At 38.2% G+C, this 9,213-nt stretch overlaps 2 long non-coding RNA genes across 2 annotated transcripts; both read left to right on the forward strand.

Moving 5' to 3' along the window:
* The first annotated feature begins 299 nt into the window (after positions 1-299).
* On the forward strand, positions 300-1,672 carry LOC144988475 (uncharacterized). The gene is made up of 3 exons (XR_013652410.1): positions 300-1,134; positions 1,225-1,380; positions 1,467-1,672. It is a non-coding gene; the product is annotated as an uncharacterized LOC144988475 (long non-coding RNA).
* Positions 1,673-2,269: 597 nt separating this feature from the next.
* LOC144988501 (uncharacterized) lies at positions 2,270-3,117 on the forward strand. Its single transcript, XR_013652427.1, has 2 exons — positions 2,270-2,537; positions 2,668-3,117. It is a non-coding gene; the product is annotated as an uncharacterized LOC144988501 (long non-coding RNA).
* Positions 3,118-9,213: the final 6,096 nt, after the last annotated feature.

A 9,213-nucleotide genomic window follows, 5' to 3' on the forward strand; every position in this document is an offset into this window, starting at 1 on the left:
CTTTAAGTAAAGAAGTAACCTTTTTATTTTGGACAAGTGAAAACAAGTGTAGAATAACGAAATTAGACAAAAACAAGAAAAAATTATTTAGACACAAGTCCAAAAAGGGAGGAAGAAGAAAAGTCTTATACTTAACTTTGATTCCTAGAGCGTGTTCATTTCTTTATCATTCATACCAGAAATGGGTGTTACATTTTTCGTGGGTTTGATTAAATGAAAGCAACATTTGCTTTAACTTGTCTGCCGTTTGTACTTAGTGCTTTCCTTAAGTAGGGTGTGGGGGGGGGGGGACTCGAATTAATAAAAACAAAATCGGTGTCTTTTTATTTTATGGCCACATGTCGCCCAACCCTAACATAGACTAAAATGTACAGATTTGTAAATCTGTTACACTGAAGCTTTAGCTCCAGTGTTTAATCCATCCTAAGGCGCCATGTTGTTGTCTGTAGCCAGGTCCTTGAGATTTCTATTGCACTGGTAATGATAGGTTGCGGTTGTGAGTGTCTGAAAGCTAGTTGGAGAGACTGTAAACAATGGCACGATGAAATAATATAATAATATGACAACTTTTATGTCTTTTCAATGCAGTTTTGATGAAGAACCACTCTGCCGTGAGCTACTGGAATTCATCTTTAGAGAGTCCCAGCAGCTTTGTGACCAACTGGAATCCCAAGGCTCTGTAATGGATTTGGATTTCCTTTATTCTCGCTATGAAGAATTCCATCGAATACTTCTAATATGTGCAGACAGGGGACTTTTACAAGATGTGGACAACATCATAGAAAATTTACAAAAAGTCCTGCAATTACTAAACGCTCATTATGAACCTTCTTTGGGATTCAGGCCTTCTTTGCTGATGACTGGAAACAGAGGACGCCCCTCTTGGGAAATTTCCAGTGAACAATTGCAGTACCTTCTTGACTTTCATTTTACAGTGAGGGAAATTGCGCGGCTTTTTGGTGTCAGTTACAGGACCATACGCCGAAGAATGTCTGAATATGGTTTATCTGTAAGGATGTCTTACAGTGACCTACCAGATCCGGATCTTAGAGAAATAATCAGCCATTTCATTGGCCAATTTCCCAATTCTGGGATTAAAACTGTCTCTGGATATCTCAACAGCATTGGATTACGGTATGTGTAACCAAAAATATTAATAATTATGAATTTGAAATGCCAACTGTACAAGTAATGATATTGATTCTGTGTTTTTTGACCTTTTAGAATCCAGAGATCTCGGATAATGGAAACACTAAGACTTGTGGATCCAGTTGGAACCTTTTTTCGTGGTCTAAGCATCAATATTATTCCAAGAAGAGTCTACTCAGTACCAGCACCCATGGCTCTCTGGCACATTGATGGGAATCATAAATTGATACGGTACACATTCTTTGCGTATTTTTTTTTTGTCCAATTTTGGAACAGTACTTTAATAGTACCGGTAATTTTCTACTTTTGCTGTGCAGATGGAGGATCGTCATTCATGGGGGAATCGATGGTTACAGCAGAAAAATTATGTACCTCCAGGCTGCTGACAACAATAGAGCATCCACTGTTTTTTCAGCCTTTCTTGAGGCCATTCAGCAGTTTGGAGTTCCAACACGTGTCCGCAGTGATAAAGGGGGTGAAAATGTTGAGGTGGCTCGCTTTATGCTCGAGCATCCCCTACGTGGACCAGGTATTTTATTAATTTTTTGTTAAAATTGTTTCTTGCACAAAGATCCCAGATGTGACTGATAAGACTTTTATGGATGCATGCATTTGATATTCAGTATACATGCAGATTTAGTAAAAAAAATTCTTTTTTCAGTTTTTTAAAAGTAACTAGATTGATAGATACTAACCTAATATATTGTCACTGTGCGAGTGGGGGGGTGGGGTTTAGGGGGGGGGGGGGGGGTCAGGGGGGCTCGCGAAACATTTTCTTTTTCCTAGGGGGGGCCTGGCAAAAAATAATTGAGAAGCACTGATGTTGAACATGTAAAGTGACATTTAAGGAATCCAAAAATTGATTTCTGTTCCGACTTTATTTTACAAAACTATAATTTCAACATTTATAGCAACCCACCCTGAACAGAGCTTTGCAAATAACAGAAACTTACCTATAGACTTTAAGAAAAAAATCTTTTTCCCTCATTTTGATTTATAAAAACAGCCAGGCGAAATTCCCTAGACATAAAATTGTTGTATTTTTGGACTGAAATTTGTATTTTTTTTACACAGAGAGAAGACCTTTCATTACAGGCCGAAGTGTCCGCAATCAGCGGATTGAGAGGTTATGGAGAGATGTTTGGCGGGCTGTTACTGTCAATTACTATCATGCTCTCCAACACTTGGTTCATACGAATGCCTTAAACCCCGACAATGAGCTCGACATGATCTGCCTGCATTATGTGATGCTTCCACGCATCAACAGACATTTGATGCTTTTTAAACAAGCTTGGGATCGCCACTCCCTTTCCACTGAACAAGGCAGATCACCTCAACAACTGTGGATTGAAGGCCAGTTGCGAAACAGTACTACAATCTCTGAACCTGTAAGTAACTGGTAACCTGTAACTAAGTCAGCTGCTGTTATTGCACATTATTTCATTTGAGTTTGATAATCAATACTTGGATTTTTTATTTACAAGTTTTTATTAATTAACACATGCTACTCTTATACAGGCAACAATAGAAGATTATGGAGTTGACTGGGAAGGACCAACACCTACAGACACCGATGGGACTGTTAATGTTCCAGAGGCACCACTGCTTTTAAAAGACATTGTTCTGCAGTTCCTCCAAGGGAGAATTGTTCCACTAGGCGACAGCACTTGCTTTGGAGTAGACATTCTTCTTCAGACTTTACAAATTGTCAGAGAACATTTTGATACATCCAGTTAAAGATGGGAGGGGATTTTAAATTATATCGAGTTTAACATATAAACATTTTTAAGGTGTGAATGACTCCAGCCAGGATCATACTTTCCTGGAATGTTGCAACACTTCATCAATAAATTTTCTCTTTAACCCACTCCTTTTAAAGCACACTGTATTGTTATGTGTCTTTTTCAAACAACTGTGTTGACTTTTTCATTTGTGTTTGAAAAAAATAAACTGAAACTGAAACAATCATTTTTTGGTCCATCTGTGCCCACAGAGATTCTTCAATTCCATTTGAAGAATAAATGGCAATGCGTGCCATGAAGATCCAGGAGAGCTTTTTTGTGTGTCATACAGGTTTAGGAGTATGCTGTTAATGAAAGTGTTGTTTAATGAATACAATTGCATTTATCTATTCCTTTTTAGTGTTCAAAGCCTTTAAAATATCTTCGATGAGTTACCTTCTCAAATTTTAGTGGGTCGAGTCACTAATTATGAATATAACAGTCGAAAACTGACTGGTTTTTGAGCTTTTCTTTTTAATCTATGTGACCATGAGATGGCGCACTCGGGACCAGTATAAGGCTCTTATTAGCCCGTCTGATCCTCGTTTATCCATCAGATATGTAACAACATATTTTATAAAGATCAGTCATTTTTCAAAATAATTTGAAATAATAGTTTCATCACAAGATTAAATTAAAGCCATACTACGTGAAACCGTTGTACGCATGCACCCCCCCCCCTTTCTGGCAGTGCGCGTTTGCAGGATTGTCAATAAAGGTTTTTTTTTTTTAAGTGTTTTGTTCCGTGATAATACGGGAAACAATTTATCGACCGTACAAAAGACTTCTCTGACGACCTTTGCAAAATTTGAAATACAACAAGATCTAAGGACACGACATGGAGAGAGAACGTAGCAAACGACACTAGCAACGGTTGCTAATGATCTTCCTGACGACATGGTGAGACGACGTAGCAAACGACACTAGCAACGGTTGCTAAGGATCTTCCTGACGACATGGTGAGACGACGTAGCAAACGACACTAGCAACGGTTGCTAATGATCTTCCTGACGACATGGTGAGACGACGTAGCAAACGACACTAGCAACGGTTGCTAAGGATCTTCCTGACGACATGGTGAGACGACGTAGCAAACGACACTAGCAACGGTTGCTAAGGATCTTCCTGACGACACGTGAAACGACATAGCAAACGACACTAGCAACGGTTGCTAAGGATCTTCCTGACGACACGTGAAACGACATGGGATAAGGACAATTACAAAGATAAAGTTTAAGGATAAAGCAAGCATATACATCACAAAGTTAATACAAAGTAATAATCAAAGAATCATGGGCATGCAGAAGATATTGCTTAGTAGTACATAGACATGAACCGATGTAAAATGAACTCGTTCAATAGACATAGACAATGAGCCCAAAGCATAGACAGTGGACGCAAAAACACGATCAGTAGACATAGACAATGAGCCCAAAGCATAGACAGTGGACACAAAAACACGATCAGTAGACATAGACAATGGACCAAAGACATAGCAGTGGACGCAAAAACACATTTTGATATTTTTGGCACAAATGGAACCTCATAAGAAACAGCCAGCGTTACTGGAATCAAAGCCTCAACCTGCCTGTTGACTAGCAACACCCACTCACAGTCAGAGGATCAGGATCTGAGCAGCACGGATGAGCCACAGACAAATGTAAAGCGGCAATTGTCGTGTTATCAGACAAAAAAAAAGTCAAACTGTTTAATTTTAACAGAGCAGAGCTGAAAACACTTCTTCCAACAGACTTTTCCCTTAAAAAGTGCAAACAAAGAACTACATAACTTTGATCCTCAGAAAACAAAAGTTTCATTAAAGCTGGTTCTATTGAAGAGTTCTGAGACCGGCTTATAAATGAAACTATACATTTACGAGAAAAAGTGGTAGTTCTACAAAAATAAAGTCGTAGAATTATGAGAAAAAGTCATAACTTACCAATGAAACAGCCATGCTTTTATAAAAATAGATTTGATTGTGTAACCCTAGTATAACACCTTTGGACCTCTGCAATACACTGCAGACAGCACAAATGGTGCTGCCAGAAATCCACTTCCTGTGCGTCAAGAATTTTCTTCTGAAGAGGCCCAATGTCCTAAAATTCTTTCTAAACTTTCTAAACTTATAATAAATCAATGTGGACTCACAAAAAGATGTAGTATTTCGTTATAAGTGAAAGTGATACTGAATGAAAGACTGTTCTCTATGTCTGTCACCACTTGTTCCTTTTTGATACCTAGACTTTTCTTAGTGAGCAGACTATTGATTTATAAATGGAAGAATTTCAATCTCGACTCATAACTTATGAAATTATAACTTTATTATCTTAAGATGTTAACTCTTTTACTCACAATACTATGAGTTTTATTTTCATAATACACCTTTATTCATGTCTATTTAACTGACACGTTAGTGCCATATGAACCATCTCGTACTCTGAGGACCTCAGGGACCGGCCTCCTGTTGATTCCCAGAGTCAGAACTAAACAAGGGGAATCAGCGTTTCAATATTCTGCAGCTAAAATCTGGAACAGCCTCCCTGAAGGCGTAAGACAGGCCTCTTCTGTGTTCATGTTCAAATCTAGACTTAAAACATTTCTGTTTAGCCGTGTATATGACTGAAAGGTCCTATCTGCACTTTTCTTTTCTTTCCTTCTTTTCATTTAAATCAATTTTCAAAAATTTTCTTTTCTTTTAAAGCAAATTTTACGTTGATTATTTCTATGATGTATTGTGATTTTTATGCATTTTTCTTTTTTGTGAAGCACCTTGAATTACTTTGTGTATGAATTGTGCTATACAAATAAACTTGCCTTGCATTAATGTTTTCATCTTTTATTTTGATGGAGGCTCCAATACTTTGTCATCAAATTTAAATGACCAGAAAAACTAGAAAGACAACTCTGTGCAAAAAACAGACAAAACACAAGAACTGTGGTTTAGGGTCAATGCAGACTAACAACAGATTGAACACAATCATTTAAGATGAGATGAAAAACTAGAATTTATAGTTGGTGAAGAAAAGCAGAAAATCTTTGTTTTCATCCATTAACTCCTCATGGTCTCTCTGTTACAAACATTTCTATTCTAGGATGTTTGTCTGATGGAATCTGAGAGTTCCTGAACATGTAATGACGAAATATGACTCTTCTGAGTTCCAGCACACAGTTATCTGGAACTGTAATCTATTACTTTAGTTAGGAGTTCCTCCCAACACTGTTCTAACACAGACTTGGATGGAGGAGAACAGGAAGGTTTGGAGTCAGAACTGAAAAAACCCAACAAGCATCAACTGATTGTTGTTGACGTGATGAAGAAGAGTCCTCCATGTTGCTGATCCAACAATGATGAAGCTTTGGAAACAGCAGAGGGATGAGAGTTTGCAGAGAAAGAAAAAGATCTTCTCCAAACATTCAGAAACAAACAGTCAAGTTAGTGAAGACAAAGTTCCAGAAACAAACTCACTTCAGTTTCTGCAAAGAGATGAAGAGGAAGAAGAGTCTCCCTCACCGTGTCAACGCAGCTGCAGCACAGATCACTGACTCACAACCAGGAAGAGTCCACCTGGATGGAGGCGGGGCAGCACAGGTGGGCGGGGCAGCACAGGTGGGCGGGGCAGCAGGTGGAGCAGCTGTAGTGGAATTTTAATGTCAGATTCAGACTGTGAGTCTTCCTGGAATCAAACCCTTAACCTACCTGTTGTCTACGTAGTTAACAGCCACTGCTCCACAGTCAGAGGATCAGGCTCTGATCAGGTTTTGTCCTGACATGAAAAAGGGGGCGGGGCTTCTTGGTGGAGGTGAAATGACTGTCAGGAGCTGCAGGATGTTTGTTTCCTGAACTAAAGACAGAGAACAGGGGGGTATTCCAGGAAGCAGGTTATGCTAGCTCCCACGGTAAGTTTGAGGCTAAGGAAGTTGATAACCTCAGTTTTCGGTTCCAGAAATGGAGGTATGTTTCAGGGTAGGTCAAGTTGCCATAGCAACTCATGCTCTGAACATAACCAGGGGGGTATTCCAGGAAGCATGTTTAAACTATCCTGACTTTAAGCCTGAACTCTGGCTGAAATCCGCCTGAACTTGCTTACCCGGGGTATGTCGGTACCAAAAGACCGGATATGAGTTGGCGTAATTACGCTCGACTTGGTAACCCTGGGTTAATGGGCGTGCACGGCAGGTACATAAAGACATTCTCAATGGATCGCCGATTTCTGGAGTCACCATGGAAACGCGTGGTGAAAAAAAAGAAAGCGCGACACTTCAGTGAGGCGGAGTCTGAGATTTTAATGACGGCGTATGAAGATTACACGACCATCAAAAAAGTAACACGGCTGCATGATCAAAAAAAAGAGTTTCTGCGTGTATAAAAAGAGCAGACAAAGTAAACGCACGCGTTTCTGATCTTATTTCCATTTTCCTTGTGACGCACATACATATATAACTCATCCAATTTTGCCAACTTAAATGAATTACTTCTATTGGTAACAAAAAATTGAGTTAAATTTATTCAACCTAATTTCTTACGTCTATAAAACTCAATAAATGTTTATACAACTCAAATTTACGTATTTATCTAACTAAATGTCATATTACTCCAATTCAATTAATTTTTTTTTTTAATCTTAATTAATTACATTTCTTGAACTCTCAAATGCCTCAGTTTGAGCCGGCAGATATACTCATTTTTATAACAATAAAAAAGACGGGAGGAATAGTGCACGGAGTGCAAAAATCTGTTAAAGAATTTTCCATGATTGTCATTACAATGCTAAGCCGTAGGGGTGCTATATAAACTCATCATTCTCTCCTTCACTCTCACTCATGGTGCAGAGACGTAAGCTCAGTACGGCAAAATAACTCGGTGAAGCATGGCAAAACACAGTAAAACAGCTAAACAACTAAACACATTTGGTCAAAAACCCACACCTAAACCCAAATCCGTCCAGACAGGCAAAGGGAATGATATCCCACAATCCTTTGCAATGCCGCTCTAACAGCAGCACCAAAGTTACACCTACTTAATTGAATTACTTTGAATGAAAGTAAAACAACTGTCTGAAAACTACGTGTAATTTTTAAACCGACTTACAAAAAAATTATTTATTTTAACTGAAACAAATAATTAAGTTAGATCAAAGTAAAAAATATATATATTTCCAGCATCCACATGTGGTCTTATCACCCTCTCACGGTAGAAAAAGTATTATCTGAGCTTCTTCATCCACTAAATCATCTTCAAATGGACACGCCATGCTGCTTCACCTCTCTGTAAACAAACTAACCTTCAACTAAACCTGCTGCCGACCAGGTTATGTTCAGAGCATAAGTTGCCATGGCAACTTGACCTACCCTGAAACATACCTCCATTTCTGGAACCGAAAACTGAGGTTATCAACTTCCTTAGCCTCAAAATTACCGTGAGAGCTAGCATAACCTGCTTTCTGGAATACCTGCTTTCTGGGAGCAGGTTTAGTTGAAGGTTAGTTTGTTTACAGAGAGGTGAAGCAGCATGGCGTGTCCATTTGAAGATGATTTAGTGGATGAAAAAGCTCAGATAATACTTTGATACACCACATCCGTATGTGATAATACCACATACGGATGTTGGAAAATTCAACTTTTTTACTTTGATCTAACTTAGTTATTTGCTTCAGTTAAGATAAATTATTTTTTTGTTAAATCAGTTTAAAAATAACACGTAGTTATCAGACAGTTATTTTACTTTCATTCAAATTAATTCAATTAAGTAGGTGTAACTTTGGTGCTGCTGTTAGATCGGCACCGCAAGGGATTGTGGGATACCATATGCTTTGCCAGTCTGGACGGATTTGGGTTTAAGTGTGGGTTTTTGACCAAATTTTTTAGTTGTTTAGCTGTTTTACTGTGTTTTGCCATGTTTTGCTGAGTTATTTTGTCGTACTGTGCTTATGTCTCTGCACCATGAGTGAGAGTGAAGGAGAGGATGATGAGTTTATATAGCACCCCTCCCAATCTCTACCGTCATGACAAAGATGGAGAATTCTTTAATGAATTTGAGCGCAATGTGCCTTTTTTTCCCCGTCCTTTTTATTGTTATAAAAATGAGCATATCTGCCGGCTCATACTTAGACATATGAGAGATCAAGAAATATAATTAATTAAGATGGAAAAAATATTAATTGAATTGGAGTAATATGACATTTAGTTTGATAAATACATAAATTTGAGTTGTATAAACAATTATTGAGTTTTATAGACGTAAGAAATTAGGTTGATTAAATTTAACTCAATTATTTGTTACCAA

This window comes from Oryzias latipes, chromosome 2 (assembly GCF_053564925.1).
Source record: "Oryzias latipes strain Hd-rR chromosome 2, Olatipes_Hd-rR_3.1".
NCBI classification, from domain to species: Eukaryota; Metazoa; Chordata; class Actinopteri; order Beloniformes; family Adrianichthyidae; genus Oryzias; species Oryzias latipes.